The sequence below is a fragment of the Amphiprion ocellaris genome, chromosome 16 (genome assembly GCF_022539595.1).
Source record: "Amphiprion ocellaris isolate individual 3 ecotype Okinawa chromosome 16, ASM2253959v1, whole genome shotgun sequence".
In the NCBI taxonomy this organism is placed as follows: Eukaryota; Metazoa; Chordata; class Actinopteri; family Pomacentridae; genus Amphiprion; species Amphiprion ocellaris.
In genome coordinates this window covers 26,149,674-26,170,116 of record NC_072781.1, presented here as the reverse complement: position 1 = coordinate 26,170,116, position 20,443 = coordinate 26,149,674, and the positions used below count along the sequence as shown (strand labels likewise).

Sequence of the window (20,443 nt, the reverse complement as noted above, 5' to 3'; positions counted from 1 at the left end):
ACGTTTTTAGAGCGACATGCTATGCTATGACGTTTTTAGAGCGACATGCTATACTGTGACGTTTTTATAGCGACATGCTATACTATGACGTTTTTAGAGCGACATGCTAAACTATGACGTTTTTTGGACGACATGCTATACTATGTAGTTTTTAGAGCGGCATGCTATACTATAACATTTTTAGAACGACATGCTATACTGTAACGTTTTTAGAACGACATGCTATACTATGATGTTTTTAGAACGACATGCTATACTATGACGTTTTTAGAGCGACATGCTATACTATGACGTTTTTAGAGCGACATGCTATACTATGACGTTTTTAGAGCGACATGCTATACTATGACGTTTTAGAGCGACATGCTATACTATGACATTTTTAGAGCGACATGCTATACTATAATGTTTTTAGAGCGGCATGCTATACTATGATGTTTTTTGGACGACATGCTATACTATGACGTTTTTAGAGCGACATGCTATGCTATGACGTTTTTAGAGCGACATGCTATACTGTGACGTTTTTATAGCGACATGCTATACTATGACGTTTTTAGAGCGACATGCTAAACTATGACGTTTTTTGGACGACATGCTATACTATGTAGTTTTTAGAGCGACATGCTATGTTATGACGTTTTTTGGACGACATGCTATACTACGACATTTTTAGAGGAACATGGTATACTACGACGTTTTTAGAGCGACATGCTATACAATGACGTTTTTAGAGCGACATGCTAAACTATGACGTTTTTAGAGCGACATGCTATACTATGACGTTTTTAGAACGACAGGCTATGCGATGACGTTTTTTGAGCGACATGCTATGCTATGACGTTTTTAGAGCGACAGGCTATACTATGACGTTTTAGAGCGACATGCTATACTATGACGTTTTTTGGTCGACTTGTTATACTATGATGTTTTTAGAGCGACATGCTATACTATGACGTTTTTAGAGTGACATGATATGCTATGACGTTTTTAGAACGACATGCTATACTATGACGCTTTTAGAGTGACATGCTATACTATGACGTTTATAGAACGACATGCTACACTATGACGTTATTAGAGCGACATGCTACACTATGACAGTTTTAGAACGACATGCTATATTATGACGTTTTTAGAGCGACATGCTATACTATGACGTTTTTAGAGTGACATGCTAAACTATGACATTTTTAGATCGACATGCTATACTAGGACGTTTTAGAGCGACATGCTATACTATGACGTTTTTAGATCGACATGCTATACTAGGACGTTTTAGAGTGACATGCTATACTATGACGTTTTTAGAGCGACATGCTATACTATAATGTTTTTAGAGTGACATGCTGTACTATGACGTTTTTTGGACGACATGCTATACTATGACGTTTTTTGAGCGACAGGACATACTATGACGTTTTCAGAGCGACATGCTATACTATGACGTTTTTAGAGCGACATGCTATACTATGGCGTTTTAGAGCAACATGCTATACTATGACGTTTTTAGAGCGACATGCTATACTATGATGTTTTTAGAGCGACATGCTATACTGTGACGTTTTTAGAGCGACATGCTATACTGTGACGTTTTTATAGCGACATGCTATACTATGACGTTTTTAGAGCGACATGCTCTACTATGACGGTTTTTGGACGACATGCTATACTATGACATTTTTAGAGCGACAGGCTATACTATGACTTTTTTGAGCGACATGCTATACTATGACGGTTTTAGAGCGACATGCTATACTATGACGTTTCAGAGCGACATGCTGTACTATGACGTTTTTAGAGCGACATGCTATACTATAATGTTTTTAAAGCGACATGCTATACTATGATGTTTTTAGAGCGACATGCTATACTATGACGTTTTTAGAGCGACATGCTATACTACGACACATTTAGAGCGACATGCTATACTATAATGTTTTTAGAGGGACATGCTATACTATGATGTTTTTAGAACGACATGCTACAGTATAACATTTTTAGAGCGACATGCTATACTATGACGTTTTTAGAGCGACATGCTATACTGTGACGTCATAACATTTTTAGAACGACATGCTATACTATGACGTTTTAGAGCGACATGATATACTATAACATTTTTAGAATGACATGCTATACTATGACGTTTTTAGAGCGACATGCTATACTATGACGTTTTAGAGCGACATGCTATACTATGACGTTTTTAGAGCGACATGCTATACTATAATGTTTTTTGAGCAACATGATATACTATGACGTTTGTTGGGCGACACTCTATACTATAGGCTTTTTAAATTGACATATTACTATGATTTTTTTGTTTTAGTTTTTTTTTTGCTTTTTAGCAACACATTATAAGAATTTGAACAGTTTTAAAAATTACTATAGTTTTACTTGGGCAATGAAATATTATTCTATGGCATTTTTTAGACGACATATACTCTGATGTTTTCTTGAAAAACCTACTATTTTGACAATATACTGCACTATGACGTTTTTTGAACCACATATCATACATGACAATTTTAGGCAACATCCTATCATTTTGCACTTTTTGAACCACATAATAATCAGTTGGGTTTTGTTGCCAACATGCTATACTATGAACTACAGGCCATACTATGTTATTCTTGAAAAGTATACTATACTTTGACATTTTCTGAACTACATCCTATACTATGGCGTTATACACAGAGTGCTTTGGTTACATGTTGATTTATAATCTAGATTTTTTTCTGTTTTGTTTTTTGACAGGATTACCACAGACCTGACCGTGAACACCGTTGACACCCACCTGAGGGAGACGCTGCCTAAGATCTCATGGCTGCTTGGTCGTGGTCTTTCTGGTCCTGCTCCAGAACGCCTTCATCAACTACGTCTTCTTTTGACGAGGTCCTCAGATGCTGCAATCTCTGACGTTAAGGAGGAACTGCTACTTTCACTCTGTAACGAGACGGCGGTTGTTTTAAAGACCCAGCTCCTGGCAGCTTTGAGTGAATGTTTAACACCCATCAAAACGGAATAACAGACAGTTAAATCTGAGCTGTCAGTCAGTATTTCAAACATCAAGTCCGACCCGGCTGCCCTAAAGCACGCTGTGGGTGAAACGGAAACTTCACTCTCCACATCACCAACGACATCGTCACACTCCAAAGCAGAGCACCTGTCTGCTGAACTTTTAAAAGTGGACTATAAATGTGAAGAATGTGAGCAGCAGCAGACAGTGAGCAGTGAAACAGATGTGATCAGAAAGAAGTCATTTTCTTTTTTCTTTTCTTTCTGGTTGACTTGATGCTGTCAGATGCAGATGTCGGAGCTGATTCTGATCTTTCAGGATAAAAAGCTGCTTTTCCTTCACAGACTTTTCAGGAAATTATTCTCTCCGGTTTTCTCTGCTATTTATATTTTTATTATCTGTGATTATTTCATTATTGTAAAAATAAAGTTTCAATTCAATTCAATTTTATTTATATAGCGCCAATTACAGTCAAATTGTCTCGAGACGATTTGACTAAGTTTGAGGCATAACGACTCATTTAGTTATTTTAATCCTGAAATCTTTGATGTAGCAGAACTAAACTTCCATTTTCCTTCTTGTATTTCTGATACTAGAACTAAACGGATCTTCAACACAGATCATCTGCTTTTAATGAATCAGCAGCAACATCACAACAACAAATGAGACAATTTTCAACAAATTAATGAAACTGATGTCATTTAAAACTATCAGTCTGTTTTAGTGTCAAATTAAAGCTGATTACTGACAACTAGAACATTAACGTTACTGTTTTAATCACATTTAAGTTTCCTGAACGTTACATTAATGTCAACCAGCCACAGTTTTATGAACTTAATGAACCACATTACAGGAACACAACACACTTCAGCTGTTTACATGAAACTCAACACATTAGCTTGATGCTACGTTATCTTTAATCAGGCTACCACTGAGCAGCTAGCTCGGTTAGCATCGCTAACATTAAAGCTAATATTTACTATGCTAACTTTCTTCTCTGGTCAACACACACTGAAACAAACTCCACCAACATCTGGAGTGCATGGCACACATTATATCTGACAGTAAAGCTGCATATAAAGTGCATTAAAAGCGGCACCGATACGAAAATAAACATTTACTTACAGAACTATCAGAGTCCTCTCAGTGTCTGCTGGTAGAATCAGCCGAAGGCAGAAAACTGGTTAAAACAAGCCAACGGGCAGGAAAACTGTCTGTGGAAAATGTTGTACTGCTCCACCGATAAATAAACCAACAGTTATTATATCAGAATTAATCCAAACGAGGAGAGCAGAGACTCTGCTGCCTCCTCCATAGGACCTGTCAATCATTCCGGACCGGACTGTCAATCAAGTAGTCCCGCCCCCTGGCTTCGCAAAACTTTAACGCTCTATAGAAAAAAATCAATATAGATTTATTTTAAGATCGGCCACCTGATCTCTCATTTTGACCATGAAAACTCATGAAAAAAATGTATGTACAGTCTATGCACGTACTCTGTTTGGCTCCACTTGCTGATGACCACTTCCGGTCTCAGAAAATGAAAAAACTGACCTTTTTTCGTTTCTGTCTCTTACTGATTTTACTTTCTTGTTATTCTAAATATAAAACGAAAATAAAAGCATTTTTTTTAAAAAATCGTATATCCCTTTTTGATCATGAAAAGGAAAAACGCCTTGTATTTCAATTTTAATTTTTGTATTTTAAAACGAAAATCAAATAACCACTCGTTTTTTGTTTTTCAATACCCGTTTCAGAACGGAAACTCCAATTACCAGATCCGTACACGGACATTTCTGTTATTTTTGTTCATCTTTGCTTATTTGTCCAAATTAAGAGAATAGTATGATGGATACTGAGCTGCTGTTTTGAAGTTGACTGTCATATTTGATGCAGTCTCAAGACAAAAATGAAAAGCACATTTTTAACTGATATTTACACTAAAAACAGTAGCATAATTCTGTGAAATTTTAGTAAACAGATATTTGCCACACAAATGTCACTACAAACAAATGGGTTTACTCCATTTGTAAAGTGTGCAAAGCTTTTTTGGTAATGGGAAGGAATCAGAATTTAGCATTTCCATTTCATATTTCTGCTTTAATCTGTCATCATTTGTTGTAAATGTACTTGAAAAGAAACCCAGACATATGACATTTGGACAGGATACTACTTTTTGATAAGTGCTGAAAAATGTGAGTGCTAAAAGAGGGTTTTTTTGTTGTTGTTTTTTTTTTTCCCCCACTGGCCATAGTACAAACAAGCAGAAGGAATGAGAGGTTGGAGGGGAAATCAATAGCTCCTCTGAGCACATTGCCTGACATAACCTTGTCAGACCAGAGCAAGGGTACTCTAGGATGCTAAGAGAAAAAGGGAAGAGGGTTTGCAATATAATGTTAATAGAAATACAGCTTAAGCTCTTGAAGTTTAAAAAGGGGAGATAATTCATCTTTCAACAACTGTTAAAGGGTAAATGTTTCTCAAACAAAACCTACATTACCCATAAACCCTATAGGCTTCTTTTGCAATAAGGATTTATGCTTCCCTGGAAAAATTATCCCTTTGTCTTACCACCATCTGCCACTGCCTAAAACACTCCTGGCTTTAGTTGTGTTCCTGTAGTCGGGCCATGAAACATGCCACAGATTTCCTGAGAAATCCATCTTGGCTGCACAAAATGTGATCGAGGTGTGTGTGCGGTCTGTATCTGAAACCCATTAGGTCAAAGGAAACGATAAACACTGAACCCTGAGACCTACTAAGTGATAATCGCATGGACGTCACTGTACTTCCTCCACTTCCTTGTCAGGCACACACACGCACACTACAATCCACCTCCACATTGATAGTGTTCAGTAATATTGGTGAAGGATCACACGCAGGTCAGTGGCTCAGACAGTCCCACATGGGGGGATTTGGACCAAAATCTCTCTTGAGGTGAAAGGTGAATCAGGGTCATCACATTGTAGATCTCTCTCTCTCTCTCTCTCTCTCTCTCTCTGTGTGTGTGTGTGTGTGTGTGTGTGTGTGTGTGTGTGTGTGTGTGTGTGTGTGTGTGTTTCATGAACAAGTGTGCATGTAAGTGTGTTGGGAATAGTGCAAAACAAGCTTGTGTACAAGCATGCATACACTCAGACAGCTAACTCTGAGGCTTTAAAAGGCAAATCAGGTCAGCCGTGTGACCAGGGACAGGAAGCAGCCTGGTGTCTGACACCCACACACACACACACACACACACACACACACACACACACACACACACACACACACACACACACACACACACACACACACACACACACAATCTCCGGTCTTTTTTTTTCTTCTTTCTACCTACAGAGCCTTTTAAGAGGACATCATTATGCCGCAGGATCCATCTTTTGCGTTGACAGGACCATGTAAAATACATGGCGCTTGTCTAGCCTTAATGTATTGCTATGGAAGCAGAGGAGACCAGTCTAATGACCACACTGCTTCATTATTTCAAATATTAATGCAATTTCCCTCCTTTGTGTCTCCTGCACATTGTAGAGCAGACCACCGGCATGGCTGTCCTGGTGGAGGAAGGACGAGAAGCAGATTGTTGGCCAAGGCGATTTTTTATATGATTAACATTGTCATGTAGTAGCTCAGTCAATAAAACAAGTCTGTGACAAATTTTTCAACAGTACACAGATATGATTTAGTATTTTCATGATACCTACAACCAAGGATGTTTTATGTTGGATTTAAGTCATTATAGTTTACCTTTCACTGCAGTTCCACATGTCCAGTGTTCAAAGCCAGGACTTTAAAAATACTCTCACCCCTCCTGGCGTCTAAGAAAAAATTAAAAATTCAAAGCTCTTTCCAGTAGAAAAAAAAAAACCCGAAACAATATTTTAACATGATATGGCATTTTATATGCAAGAGACATTTCACATGCAAAATGAGCACTCAACCCCATGACTGAGCATTTCCACCTTGACACTGCAGAGCACCAGTGAAGGTCTCAGAAACAGGATCGGAGTTCCTCGATGCCAAAGGTAACACACTGAATGAACCAATGCGGCCAGCTTGTAGTGTAAGGCATCCTTTTATCGTCATTGTCTTCAGAATCAGTCTCCCGTTCCAACAGGTATTACTCCAATAGTAAAGTTTGCCATCTGTAGAGTAGAGTGGTTCGTGTAGAGTCCTAGGAAAGTGGATGCAGTGAGTGAGGAGGGCTGGGTGGAGAGAGAATTGGGACTTCATACATCTGTACAACAAGGAAGCAACAGTGTAGAGTTACATCTAAACCATTTTATGGCAGGAGGGGGTTGTTTTAGTGGAATGAACTTCTAAACATGTAACTCTGAAAGATTTTTTAATGTTGTTTAGTTCTGTTTAAATAGAACATTTGCACATCTTCCAAAATTCCATCTGAAATCAATACAACTAACTCAACTGTAAGTTATATAACTATCTCAGTATTGTCTTCAGATAAATACTGTACAATAGTTTTTTCCAGGAAATGGTCTTGCAAATTAAAAAGAAAAATGTAATTAAAAATTGAAGCTAAACAGTCAGGATCATTCTACATTTTTGAAAAAATGCAGAGGTAGTTGCATATCTTAAACTTGTGCATTCACATTTACCTGTAGCTTTAGCTGTATGATTATTATTATTACAATTTCTTAGAAGACAATTTCTTATGATTGTAGTTTTAGCAAATGTAAGGAATTACTGTACTGTTCTATATGTGTGTGTGTGTGTGTGTCACATTTGTTCTTCTCAAAGCTTCAATTTATCCTCTCTTTTTACTCAATTAAGCTCTAATCTTTACATTTGTTCTTGTTTTTTTCATTCTTCCTCAGTCTTTTCCTCCTCCATCTTATCCTTGTCTCTTGTTGCACTCCCACCTCCACCTCCTTGCTCTCTCTGTTTTTACTTAACTCTACAAACCTTTACTTGTTCTATTTTCCCTTCTGTCCATTTCATTCCATTCTTTCCCCTTCCATGCCACTCTCCCTCCCTTCCTTATTCCCTTTGCCTCACTCTTATTTCTTTCTCCTACACCATCTCATGCTTCCATTCATTTTTCTTTCTCCTTCATTTCTCCTCTTCCTTTCCTTTCTTCATCTATCCCTCTTCTCTTCCTTTCTTTCCTTCTTCCTGCTCTTCTCACACCTTGCGACCTTCTGCCATTTTTCTTTTTCTCCTCATTTCCTCCCCTTCGCCAGAGAATCAATTTCTGCCCCGGGCATGGTCGACGCCCCCCTGTCACTGCCACACATACCACACACACAGACCCACACCTCTTCACAAGGCAAATAAGAATATGAATCACACAAACACTCACTGCCTTATGCACTCAAATACACACAAGCACACACACACCATCCCTTCGGTGTGGTCAGGCGACTGGGTCTGACCTTTTCACCGATTCCCGTTATTAGAGAAACTGACATTCAAACCTCCACAGCCCCCAGGACACTGAGACCACTCCTGAACTACACACACACACACACACGCAGACACACACATCTCCCTCATGCTGCTCTTTTTTGGTCTTAGATTCGGACCATACTATCCCTTAAAATTCATTCAGCAGACTTTCAAACCTACATCTGAGGCTGCTCGCTCAATGTTTCCTCATTTAAACCAACCATACTGGTGAGAAAAGGTGTAGACACGTCCAGAAACAGAAATTCGCAATCCCTCCATGACTCTGTGGTGCAAGATGATCAGTGCGTTTGGTTTTGGGGAGAAACCTTAAATTGCACAAGTGTTTCCCCACTTGTCCATTCCATTGTCGTAGTATTTATGAACCTGTACAGTTTCTGATCTTTAAGTGGGGAAACAAGTCAGCACTTTCAGCTACAAATTAGTTTGCTTGAAATACCATCACATATTCTGTGTACTTCACTCGTAAGCTGATTTACAGCCATGTTTGGGCTTCAGATGAAATCCCCACCACATCAAAGATTGTCCACTCTGATTGTGATGATTTGTGTGCTCTGCACTGGCAACACAAGCTAAAGCAAGAACAGTGGTGATCCAAAGCTCTTTTTTAAACCTCTGAACCTCAACCAGTTTCTTTGTGTTTTTTTGCTTGTCTAGATTTTGTTCCTTGCACATTTTTACTCACTGTGGCGTCATTTTTCGCTGCATAAATTCCTGCTCGTCTATGGAAAGAACACAGCCATGACTAGAGGTAGACAGAATGTCTTCTGTGCATTGCAGCACAGCTACAATGTTACTAATCACAAAGAGTAATGATTGAAGTAAATTAGTAAATTCAACTTTCATTGGTCTTACAACAAATAAAACAGCCTAAATTCAAGATGTAAAGCCATTTTCCATATGGCCAAAGGTGTTTTCTGAGGACAAAATGTTGAATCTACATGTCACCGATATTTTACATACAATTTCAATTCATTTCCAAGCTAGTCTTCTATCTGCTCTGTGTAAATGCAGCCTGAACTTCTCCTGAAAACTCAGATTTTTTTCTTGTGACCTGAGGCAGTCATGGTTTCCCAGTTTTGCTGAGGAACACACAAATTTGGGGGCTTTAAATTAGAATCTTGTGCAAATAGCTTATTTTTGGCATATTTTAATATTACACATATAGAATAAAGGGATTTTTATGTAATACTATGATTTTATGTGAAGGTTTCATACATTTTTCCAACAGAACAGCATGTAATAGATGACATACAGGTTGAAAGTCTGGCAATGCTTTCTGTTTTCATTGTTTCTGGCTCTGATAAATGGTGTAATTTTGACATTATTTTATAGATAACATGCCTTTTAACCCCGCATACAGGTTTTGGGTTTTAGAGGGTTAAAGCATAACAATTTTACACCTGGAGGTCAATTTTCTAGTCATGGAGAGTACCACTTGGAGACTATAGAAAATGTGTCACCTGTGGCTGTAGAGGAGCTTTCTGAAATCTGAGGATGTTATCATATGTCAAACAAAAACGAAAAGAAAAAAAACTGCTTAATGTCTCATTAGTTTTTCTGGACCATCACAGAGGCTCTGACTGGTCTGTACCTTATGATGTGTGCTTTGAAATTAAACTCATGACACACGTTGCTTGTTGGTTTGACTTGTAGTTAGCCACTCGTGCTACACACCTGGGAAGCAGGAGAACAACGGTAAAGATGCTGGCTTAGTTCCATTCCACCTCCTACACCCTCTCCCCACACACTCTGGCTCTGTTTGCACGCTAGCATGAAGGGTCCGCCACATTCAACGCCATTCCAAACGAACTGGCCTTCAGTGGGAGGAAGTCAAAAAGCCTTCCAACACCAGCTACTGACTACACGTCTCAAAATGCAAGGCCTGTTTTCAGTTCAAAAATAGAGAAAAGTCCATATGCTTCCTACAAATGCTGATATTTCAAGAAGAACCAAATAAGTAAAATGAAATGGCTTTTGTGAAAATGTAAAGAAGAAACAACAAAAAAACAATGTCTTGAGTCATATTTCAAATAGGAAAGTAGGAATATATGTGTTTTACCAGAGGCCAGGAAACAAGGAGTCTTCATTTTGCTGCGGCCATACTTAAAGAATATATATATTTTTCAAAAAACTGAATAATGAATATAAATCTGAACAAGTTACAAGTGAGGTACTGTACAACGTACCCTGTTGCAACCTTATTTCTATTGTTTAATTTTCTTTGTCAGAATTATTCAATGTAAAGTTATTTGTACATCTGCTTTTTAGGCAGACTTCATAAATAAAGTTAATGGTATTAGAAAAAACAAGATGGGAGTTAAGAACAAATACAAAAATGAGTGTTTCAGTTTTCATTTGAGAATGAAAGAACTCTGCCGAGTTGTACAATGCCAACATAATCCTGGAATGAAGAGTGCTGCTTGATTTGTTAATTTGTACTGTAATTTAGAAAATTTAACATCCACTCTTTTAGCCAAAAAATAACACCCATGTTGCCGACCGAAAGCAGAAAAGGAATAAAATAAGATCATCTTCATGTCATGTTGTAAAACCAGCCTGTGATGCCAGGGGTCCTGACCACCTTTCCCACATGCCCAGCTTACAGTGTACCTGACTCCAGCACCTACCCCTGCAGGTGGTGGACACACTGGGCAGCAGCAGAATTCCATGGATCCAGCCACCAGACACTTAAAGCTCAGCTGGGTACTGGAGTGGAGGGGAGGAGTACAGTGTCTGTCTGTCTGTCTGTCTGTCTGTCTGCTGGATTATGTATCTCATATGGCCTAGGAATGTCTTGGGATTCTGCAGGAAGAGGTGGAAAGTTGGGCAGAAGAAAATCGATGGATGGGTATTGTGCTGTTAGGGGCTGTGATACGGGCCAATTTCACATTTACAAAACGGATCCTTCACCTTGATGTGGGCTGTCATCTCCCTAGAAAATATCATTGATTTAAATTTTTTTTTTTTTTATAGTGACTAATTGACCATAGTGTACCCACCTTTATGGTTAACATTTATTTCCATAAATTCTGTCTTAACCCCTACATTTGTGTAGTTGGACTGATAAAAAGCGTAAATGTAGTGATTGAATTAAGCAAATACACATGTATGTATTTGTGCATGACCTAACCACAAGCAGTAATTGAGCATAACAATACACTCAGTTAGGCCTTATTTAAAATGGGCCAAACTGATTACTGTTATTACAGTGAAATAGTGCCGAGTTTACTGAGCTGGCCTCAGCTCATTTGAAGTACACACACTGACACACACATGCACTCACACGCAGATGAAAATAAACACAATCAGCTCAGGCTGTCATCAATCTATCATGACTTTGTTACTGTGTTTTAATAGGCCCAATGGGTGGATGAATGGAAAGAAGAGATGAAAGCAGGGAAATGTTCACATAGTGTCTGTGAGTTTGTGTGTGTGTATGTGTGTGTGTGTGTAGTTTGATAATCCTAACAAGTTTCAACATGTGGGCCCTTAGCAGCCTAATGGACTCGGATTAAAATCATCAATCATCCAAAAACTGATGGCAACTACCAACTACAATAACATTTATGCACACAAACAAGTCTAGGAGTGACAATAATGCACAAATGCTCTGTGACTGACCTGCGCTGATGAGGTAGATTCATGTATGAGCTTCTGTTCTTTTCACTTTGATGCAGCTGAGTGCTTATGTGAGATGTATGTGTGTGTTTGCTGTAGCAGCGAGCATCCCAGCAGCCCTGTAGTTTCACTCAACACATCGCTTACCTGTGGGTGCGGTTGATAACAGGTGCGTGTTTGCGCGTGTGTGTGTGTGTGTGTGTGTGTGTGTGTGTGTGTGTGTGTGTGTGTGTGTGTGTGTGTGATCTTGTGTCGTGTGATTTTGTGTGTGTACAAAGGTGCAGATGGGCCTGCAGAACAGGTCAATCATATGACCAGTGCTCGGGGGCACAGGGTGAGTGTGTGTGTGTGTGTGTGTGTGTATGTATGTGTGTCTTTGTGAAAGTTTCTGGGAACACAAAGAGGAGTGGCAAACAGCCAGGTGTTTGTGAGTGGGTGTGTGTGTGTGTGCAGCTGTGTGTGTGTGTGTGTGTGTGTGTGTGTGTGTGTGTGTGTGTGTGTGTGTGTGTGAGAGAGAGAGAGAGAGAGAGAGAGAGAGAGCTCATTTTGAACTAATCCAGCCAGAGGCGATAGCACAGGTAGCATACCATTCATGTACACCCCTTTTCTCTCTCTCTATCTCTGTGCTTTTCACTGCAAAAAATGACTCATGATGTTTTTCACTATGAGCCAATAATCTCATTGTAGTATTTGATCAAATCTTGTCAACTGGATGTCAGACAAAAAACTCATTAGCAGGTTTCCCAAAATCTTGAATGCACTGGGATTACATCAACATGTGTTTAAAAGTATTTTTTTTATAAATAAAAACAATATGTAATCAGTATTATTATGTCCAGTGATATTGCTAATGTTTTACTTGGGTCTCTTGGTTTTCTACTAAATGCCGCAAAATTTGTCGCTGCTAACTGTGTGCTTGGTCTATGCGTGATTTTACCTTCACCCGGCACTTTTTCTTACCTGCTAGTTATCAGATTCACCTGGAGGTACCACAGTCAACCAGGCCACCATCTGTGTGTGTAGAAATACATGACCGAGACAGAGTTAGTAATGCCAGAAACCTAACAGGATATACCATTGGTGGGTGATGGGAACTACCAGTTCGAGTCAACATTGCTTCACTGATAAAACAAAGAAACAGTTGGGTCATCTCCAGTATAAGTATGCCAAATAAAGCAGCAGATTCACAGATGAGTGTCCACACTTCAGGCCACTTCATGTTTTCCGTGACTGTATGCATTGCAAGTGTACTGCTGAGCACGTGTCAGGAAAACAATGGTTCTTAGAAAGTTAGTTTTGGGTAGGGGCTCAGTGAAGAGATTCAATATCATCATCACCTTTTATTGATCATTCAAAGAGCTGTAAATTAAGTAGCTACTGTCTGGTTACTTCAGTCTCTGCACAGGGATACAGAAACTAAGAAATGGCCTTCACCTGTAAGAATTAAAGTTCAGTTATCCAGTAAGAACTTGATGAAGTTTGTCTCTGTAACTTACAATACAATGCAACCCATCTATCACTACAAAACCTTTGTTGAGTTTGCTCTCACTGCTAAACCTTTAAACACTGAGAAACTCAATTTTCTTTATTTCTAATTTAATGAGACTGACCTTTTTTACAGTGTACATCTCTCTCCCTCCCTCTCTCTCTCTCTCTCTCTCTCTCTCTGTCTCTCTCTCTCTCTCACACACACACACACACACACACACACACACACACACACACACACACACACACACACACACACCCTCTTTCTTTGTATTTCTCCTCTGTGACCCAGAAAGAGAAAAAGCCACCTCATCAGCTTCACCCTCCACCTGTAAGTCAAAAATAGAGCTTGTTGAGAAGACAAATACTCTACTACGCTGCTTTAAGGGAAAAAGAGAAGTCCAAGTGTCACATAAGAATACACTACGGCTAACTTTAGTCAGCCAGTGGTGTCAGTAGATTTAGAGTTCCACAAGTCAGTTTGAACTCATTTCTGAGCAATGTAAATAGTGTGACAGATGTAAAATATGACAGTTTGACCATCTAACCTACCTGTTTAAGGCTGCTGTCTGTCAGGTTACAAGTTTGTGTCATGAACATCCAGAGCTTGATTTTACTCGTGTGTAATCTTTGTGGTAAAGCTCCAGGCACTTCGTGGACATTTTTTCCATGTTACCCTTTAAAATTGCTTCAGGGTATCGTCAAAGTATGCGTATGTATTCACGGAAGGAAGAAGTTCAGCCAATAAGTGATTTTTCCTTGCCAGATTTGTCATATTTCAAAGATTTTTAGAGAGTTGGAATGCATTTGAAATATTTTACAGGGGAAGAGAGAATGGAAAGGACTACAATTCTACATGCATGTTTGCAGCTTTGTGAGGTAGGGCTTTAGCATAGTGGTGCTTTTAACTAAGGGTTAAAATCAGAATGCAAAATTGCCACAATAACAGAGTTATTAACGATGATATAATCTGATAGAATATTTCCTATGCTTGCCATTTTAATAAAGCATATTACCAAGCTAAACTTTACGTAAAGTACAGCTTGGACTGAAGGGAATGACATTAGTTTTGTAGGGATCACCATTACCACAATACTCATCCTCAAGGGAAATATAATTATGTGTACCAAGCAAACAAAGAGGGATTTCACTCAGAGCCACAAATGTGAATTTTATGGTGGTAGTTACCAAAGTCACTGGCTTTCATCCTTTGGGTAAAATAAATGTCAACAAAACTTCATTACAGTCCATCCAGTAGCTGTTGAGACATTTCAGTCTCGATCAAAGCCAAGCAACTGACAGATCAATATTGTCGTCATGGTAACCACAACTAAAACAAAGTTGAGTCTTACTTTTTACTTTTTAAAACCATCAAAACCTTTCTACGGCCTTGTTAGCGGTCCTGACCCCCCAGGTTGGCAGCCACTCACGGTAATAAGATTAAGAAACCAAAGAATGACATTTTAAATTAAAGCTTTGTATGATCCTAGTTGTTTAAACAAGCAACTTTTCTTATTTGAACTACAGAAGCAGAAAAGTACCAATTCTCCCCATGAAACACTTTTAAACCTGGAAAGCCAGATGAATTCAATTCAGTCCAGGTCCTGGAGGCAGAGTGAGGCTAGTTTCACTGCAGGTTTTACCAACTGACTACAGCTGTTGTTAGAAAACAACCAAATCAGTATGAGTCCATTGTGGGGGACTGTGCATGTGAGGCGTTCACACATTTCTGTGAGATCACACAGCATTCAGAAGACATCAAAACCTGGACCTGTACAAGGGAGGCGGGGCTGTAGGTTGGAGTGTGTCTGTGTCCACCGGGACTCTGAACTAGACACAACATACTAGATGCACTCCCACCGTGTACACACACACACACACACACACACACATTAAGTGTTCCCCCTGCAGCCAGCAACAAAGGTGTTTAGTCATGTGAAACCCAAGCCTCCAACCCGCAGGTTGAACTTTAACCTTTCACACACTCTCACATGTGAACGCACAGGAGGAAAACCAGTGGAGGAGATTAAAAGACAGGATGTGTGTGTGTGTGTGTGTGTGTGTGTGTGTGTGTGTGTGGGCTTAGAGATGTGCAGGAGGGTCACAGAAATACACACACACACACTGCTCCTAGACATAACAACATAAAACACAATGTCCCTTTACCCACATGTGTGTGTCGATATCTCTTGGACTCACACACAGACGTACACGGTACATCTTGAGTTTATTCAGTGCCCCATCTCTCTTCCTCTCTCACACACAGTCTTTTCTAACAAAGGTGACCCAACCCCCTCATCTGTGTAGCTGCAATTAACCTCCATAACCTTTTTGTGTGTGTGCAAGTGTATGTGTGTGTTGGAGATTATGTGTCCTGAACTTGGTTACACAAGACAGGCATGAGTCTCCAGGGCATGTTATCACACATACACACACATACACACACATACACACACACCTACACATGCGCACTGATAATCCATGCCTTTCCTGGACATCCTTTTATCCAGCTCAGGCCCCAGGGATTTTCCGTTGGCGTGGCCAGGCCGAGAGGCCTCTTTCTGGGGTCAGAGATCAGAGAGAGGCCCTTCATGACCCTGGAGACTCCAAGCCCAGTGAAGCCCTTCCAGCCATCATCCACTGCTGCACTGTGAGGTCAGGAGGGTTAGAGCTCAGTCAGGGAGGATGATATAAGGCAGAGCATCGTCTTCTACAGTCAGTGAGTGAGATAGGGTCATTCAGGCACAGTATAAAAAAGCCATGTCCTTGTGTCACTATGTTATAACAACAAAACCAGACAAAATATTCAACACTTAAAACTGTTCTTGAAGTGGAATTGATAAGCTATTATATGGCACCATAAATGCTTTATATGCATTGCAGTTGCCTGATAATTATTACTGGGGCAGCAAGTCATAAAGACGTGCAAATGATTTAAGGTTTTGGATCATTTATGGAACATCTATAAAGTTAATGGCACAATGCTTAGATTCATTTAGTTGTTTGATTTTGTCTGATATTTTCATTGCATGATTATTTTTAAAAATCTAGGCTTTGAATGGGCTTTTAAACTGCATGTAAAATCTCTATGGCACATTAGCTCCAAAATGTCTTGATATTAAAACAGCCTTCATCAGTACACACACATCAAGTGCAGATATTTAAAGAACACTTTGAAAGATGCTCATCTATTACCAGCTGCATAGACACATACAGAGCATGGCCATTTGACACATGTTGCTCTGCTACCTCCCTGACCCTCCCCCATGCTCTCATTCATTCACTCCTTCATTCATTCACTTTGACAATGAATTTGAACTTCAGACTAGGTTCTGGGGTGGGGTGAAAGAATGAAATAATGAAAAGAGAAGAAAAGGGAGGGAGGGTGCGTTCTTTTCTTCCTCTAAGCCTACTCTCTGACCTTATGACCCTGCACAGGAACAGATAACCCTCCCCCTCCCCTAGTTTCCTCACATTCACTGCTACAAAATCCACAGCATGGGAAGTTTTAAAGCGTGGCAAAGCTGGAAAAAGATCCCAGTGGAACACAGACAAACGGAAACAAATCACCACACCTGCCATCACCTGCTCTATTTGATTTGTCTTTTCTACACCTTACATTCCAACACTGATGATCTATCAATAGACTCTGACCTCTTATGCCTCAGCTCAGCTTTGTGTCTGAGCATGTGTGACTCGTGGGGTTTCTACTCCTAAGACTGTTTCAAATAGCACTTTATAATAACATTATCTGTAAGAGTAGTGAATAAGAGCAATGTTTTTTTTTTTATAAAGGATTCAGACACTTGGAGGCTTATGAAACTTGAAATTCCTCTTGTAAAATCAACACAACTGCAGCAGTAATAGCTTGACTCAGTGATATCCGTGTTTAAACAGCAGAGTTTAGCATGCCGTTGTTTAGTGACAGAGATACTAGATGTCAGCTTAAGCTGTTCTTCATACCTGTGGCCTGGTTTTGTATGTCAGCTCATTTATGACAAGTAGCAGTGGAATGTGGCACATTGCTGTCACCTAGCTGTACTTTTTCATGTTATCTACTCCTTTATCCATAGATCAGAAGATAATTTTGTGACAGAGGATTTAATTTATCTGATCTTATTGCTTTACCTATACTCTTTTATATCGAGGAGTACTGAACTTTGACTACACTGGATTTATCTGGCATCTGGCAGTTACTTTACAACTTCAGATTTTTTTAAAAATACAAGACATATCGGAAGGAGAGGATCACTCTTTCCAAAACCCAGAAAAGAAGTAGACTATCCATTCCACTCTTCCTCCCAAATCAAAGGTCTTGATGTCATACTGGACACTATACTTTCCTTTAGCCCCCACATCAATAATGTCTTACATACTGCCTACTTTCACCTTTGTTTTACTTCTATGCTTCATCCTGCCCTCACTCAGCGCAGCACTGAAGTTGTTATCCACACCCTGTTGACGTTTGGCACTGGCTGGTGCAACACCATTCTCTGGTAATTCCTGTAAACGTCTCCATATTTTCAGACTTTGTCCAGCCCTGCACCCTTTCCTGTGCTTTAAAGATCTTGCTATGACGCTCTGCTGCCTCTCCTAATTTTTAGCTCAGCACCGCAGCTACCAGAGTCATTAGCTGCTCTGCACTTTGACTTTAGAACTCACTACGGCGTTCAGGTTTATATCCATATATATACTCATAACCACTCTGATCATATCCTCAGTGCTTCATTATGGTCTCATTGTGCCGGTTATTATGAAAGAAACCACCCAATTATTACTACCTGGCTACTGTTTCAATAAATATTTGTTTTTCATGCTACAGTGTTTGGATTTTCTGCTTTTCCTTGTACGTATTTTTATATTTTTTGCTTGTTTGTTTGTTTTTGGGTGGGTTTTTTGTTTGGTTTTTTGGGGTTTTTTTTGCTGGTACATTTATGATCTAGATTATTGTTTTATGACAAAAGAAACAATGTGAAGTTGCCCCTCTGTTTACCTCTGGTGGCATTTCTCAATAATTTCTTAATTTTTTAGTCCTCTACAAAATAATGTTAAAGTGCATTTTTCTGATTTTACTGTTTTGTTGTGTGGTATTTTTACTGCATAGTAATGGCAGGTTGACCTATGTAAAGGATCGAAATAGTTCCTATTCCACCACCTCCAGGTTAATCCACATTCAGAGGGACAACAAGTGACCATTTAAATGAGACCACTCTGTTGACGCATCAGCGCCAACAAAAATGGACACTGTAAAAAATAAAACAAAACAAACATTTCAGGTGTCCAACTAGAGGACTGAACGTGGCACAGGTTTTGCAAAAGTCATTCAGCAAGGAGCTGTGTTAGCCAATCAAATACATGCAAACACATATTCCTGATAGTTTGCCTTTCCACACTGAATTTGCAATGTTTACCTGGTGGTGGATGCAACAAAAAGTAAAATGAATGACCACCTAACAACAGTCCACACCAGTAAAAGCTTTTCTTGCAGTGATATCAGTCTTTTGTCCAGTGGTAGCCTTCAGACTCTAATTCTGCCTCTAAATGTCTGCCACTTGTGTTTCAGCTGAATTCTCACTTAGTCAGGCACTGAGAAGAAATCAAGGCTAATATTATAATTAGGGCCCAACCAGCTAATTGTATGCTTCCATCACAGTTTCTTTGTTTAGACTACCATATTTCTCTTCATTTTGTGCAAAGACAGTTTGGTTTTATTTCAGAATAAAGTATCTTGGACTCTATGGCAACTCTTGGCTTCAATCTGACTAATTTTGTTTCTTTATCAGACTCCAGTTCAACAATACTCCTAGAATTCTCTTGATCTAGCAGTGATGGTCAAAAGGACAGAAAAGGAGGGCAGGAAGCATAGCTACAAAAGTTTGCAGATTTCTTTTTGCCTGTTGCATAGTATGCCCTCTACATTTTACTGGTCCATCCGGCTTCCTGCAATTCAACAAACATTATGTTTTTCAAATTCATCAAATGGTCTGACCACCATAAACTGATAACAGGTTGCAGATAATCTCTAGTTTTACCTTAAATAACTGCACATTGAGTTATTCTGTGGTTCTTAGGACAGTGCTTTAAACTGAGCTCCTACACAGGGGCATTATGTGTGCTGTGGTCAGAGGTGGTCATTATTCTTTCACTGGCTTTGATAGCAGTTTTTTTTATCATGGTGGATGGGTGTTGTGGTCATTGTATGTGCTAAGTAATGTTCAGTGATTGTCCATTACAGTAAGCGGCATTTACTTTGCTGTCAGCTCCTATAGACCGCAATGGTCAGTGTGTATTAAACGGCTCGATATGTATAGAAATAGCTCCTTCTCTTTATGGCTGATAGAGGCTGGCCAAGACAAAAAGCACTTCTGTGGCATAGCACAGTATGTACACAGATACCAAAGTACACTGAGTTGGAAGTAAGACAGACAAAACACACACACTTGCTCACACACATACATTCCTTTCCTTTATCTAGATTCCATTGGAACAGTGTTGCGCCAAGGCCATACAGTGACAAAAGCAGTGTGAAAACATGCTTTCTAAGGTCTTTGGAGAATCTCTTATTGTTAAAATCCTGCAGGCCAAAGACAAATCCATGGGACTTTATGGGGGACTGCAGGTCATGGTCGTATAGATTTTATAACGGTGACAAATGCATTATGCTTTTCACATAAACCAGCACAGGAGAGCCCCAGTAAAGCAGAAAAGGTCTGAATGCTTCACGGGTTTATAACTCAATGAATGTATCATAGAAAGAAAGAGAGAGAGAGAGAGAGAGAGAGAGTGAAAAAAATATGGTGCTGATTTGTTTTATTTGACCAGGCGGCACTGCTAGTGGCAAGTTGTTCAACAGGGAGCACAGACTAAACTACTGCCTCTCGTAGGTCA

At 39.5% G+C, this 20,443-nt stretch overlaps 1 long non-coding RNA gene across 1 annotated transcript; it reads right to left on the bottom strand.

Annotated features, from left to right (window-relative positions):
* Positions 1-162: 162 nt before the first annotated feature.
* Positions 163-13,085, bottom strand: LOC118470493 (uncharacterized). The gene is made up of 4 exons (XR_004847581.2): positions 13,028-13,085; positions 6,985-7,196; positions 6,770-6,840; positions 163-6,576 (listed from the first exon to the last, which is right to left on the bottom strand). It is a non-coding gene; the product is annotated as an uncharacterized LOC118470493 (long non-coding RNA).
* Positions 13,086-20,443: the final 7,358 nt, after the last annotated feature.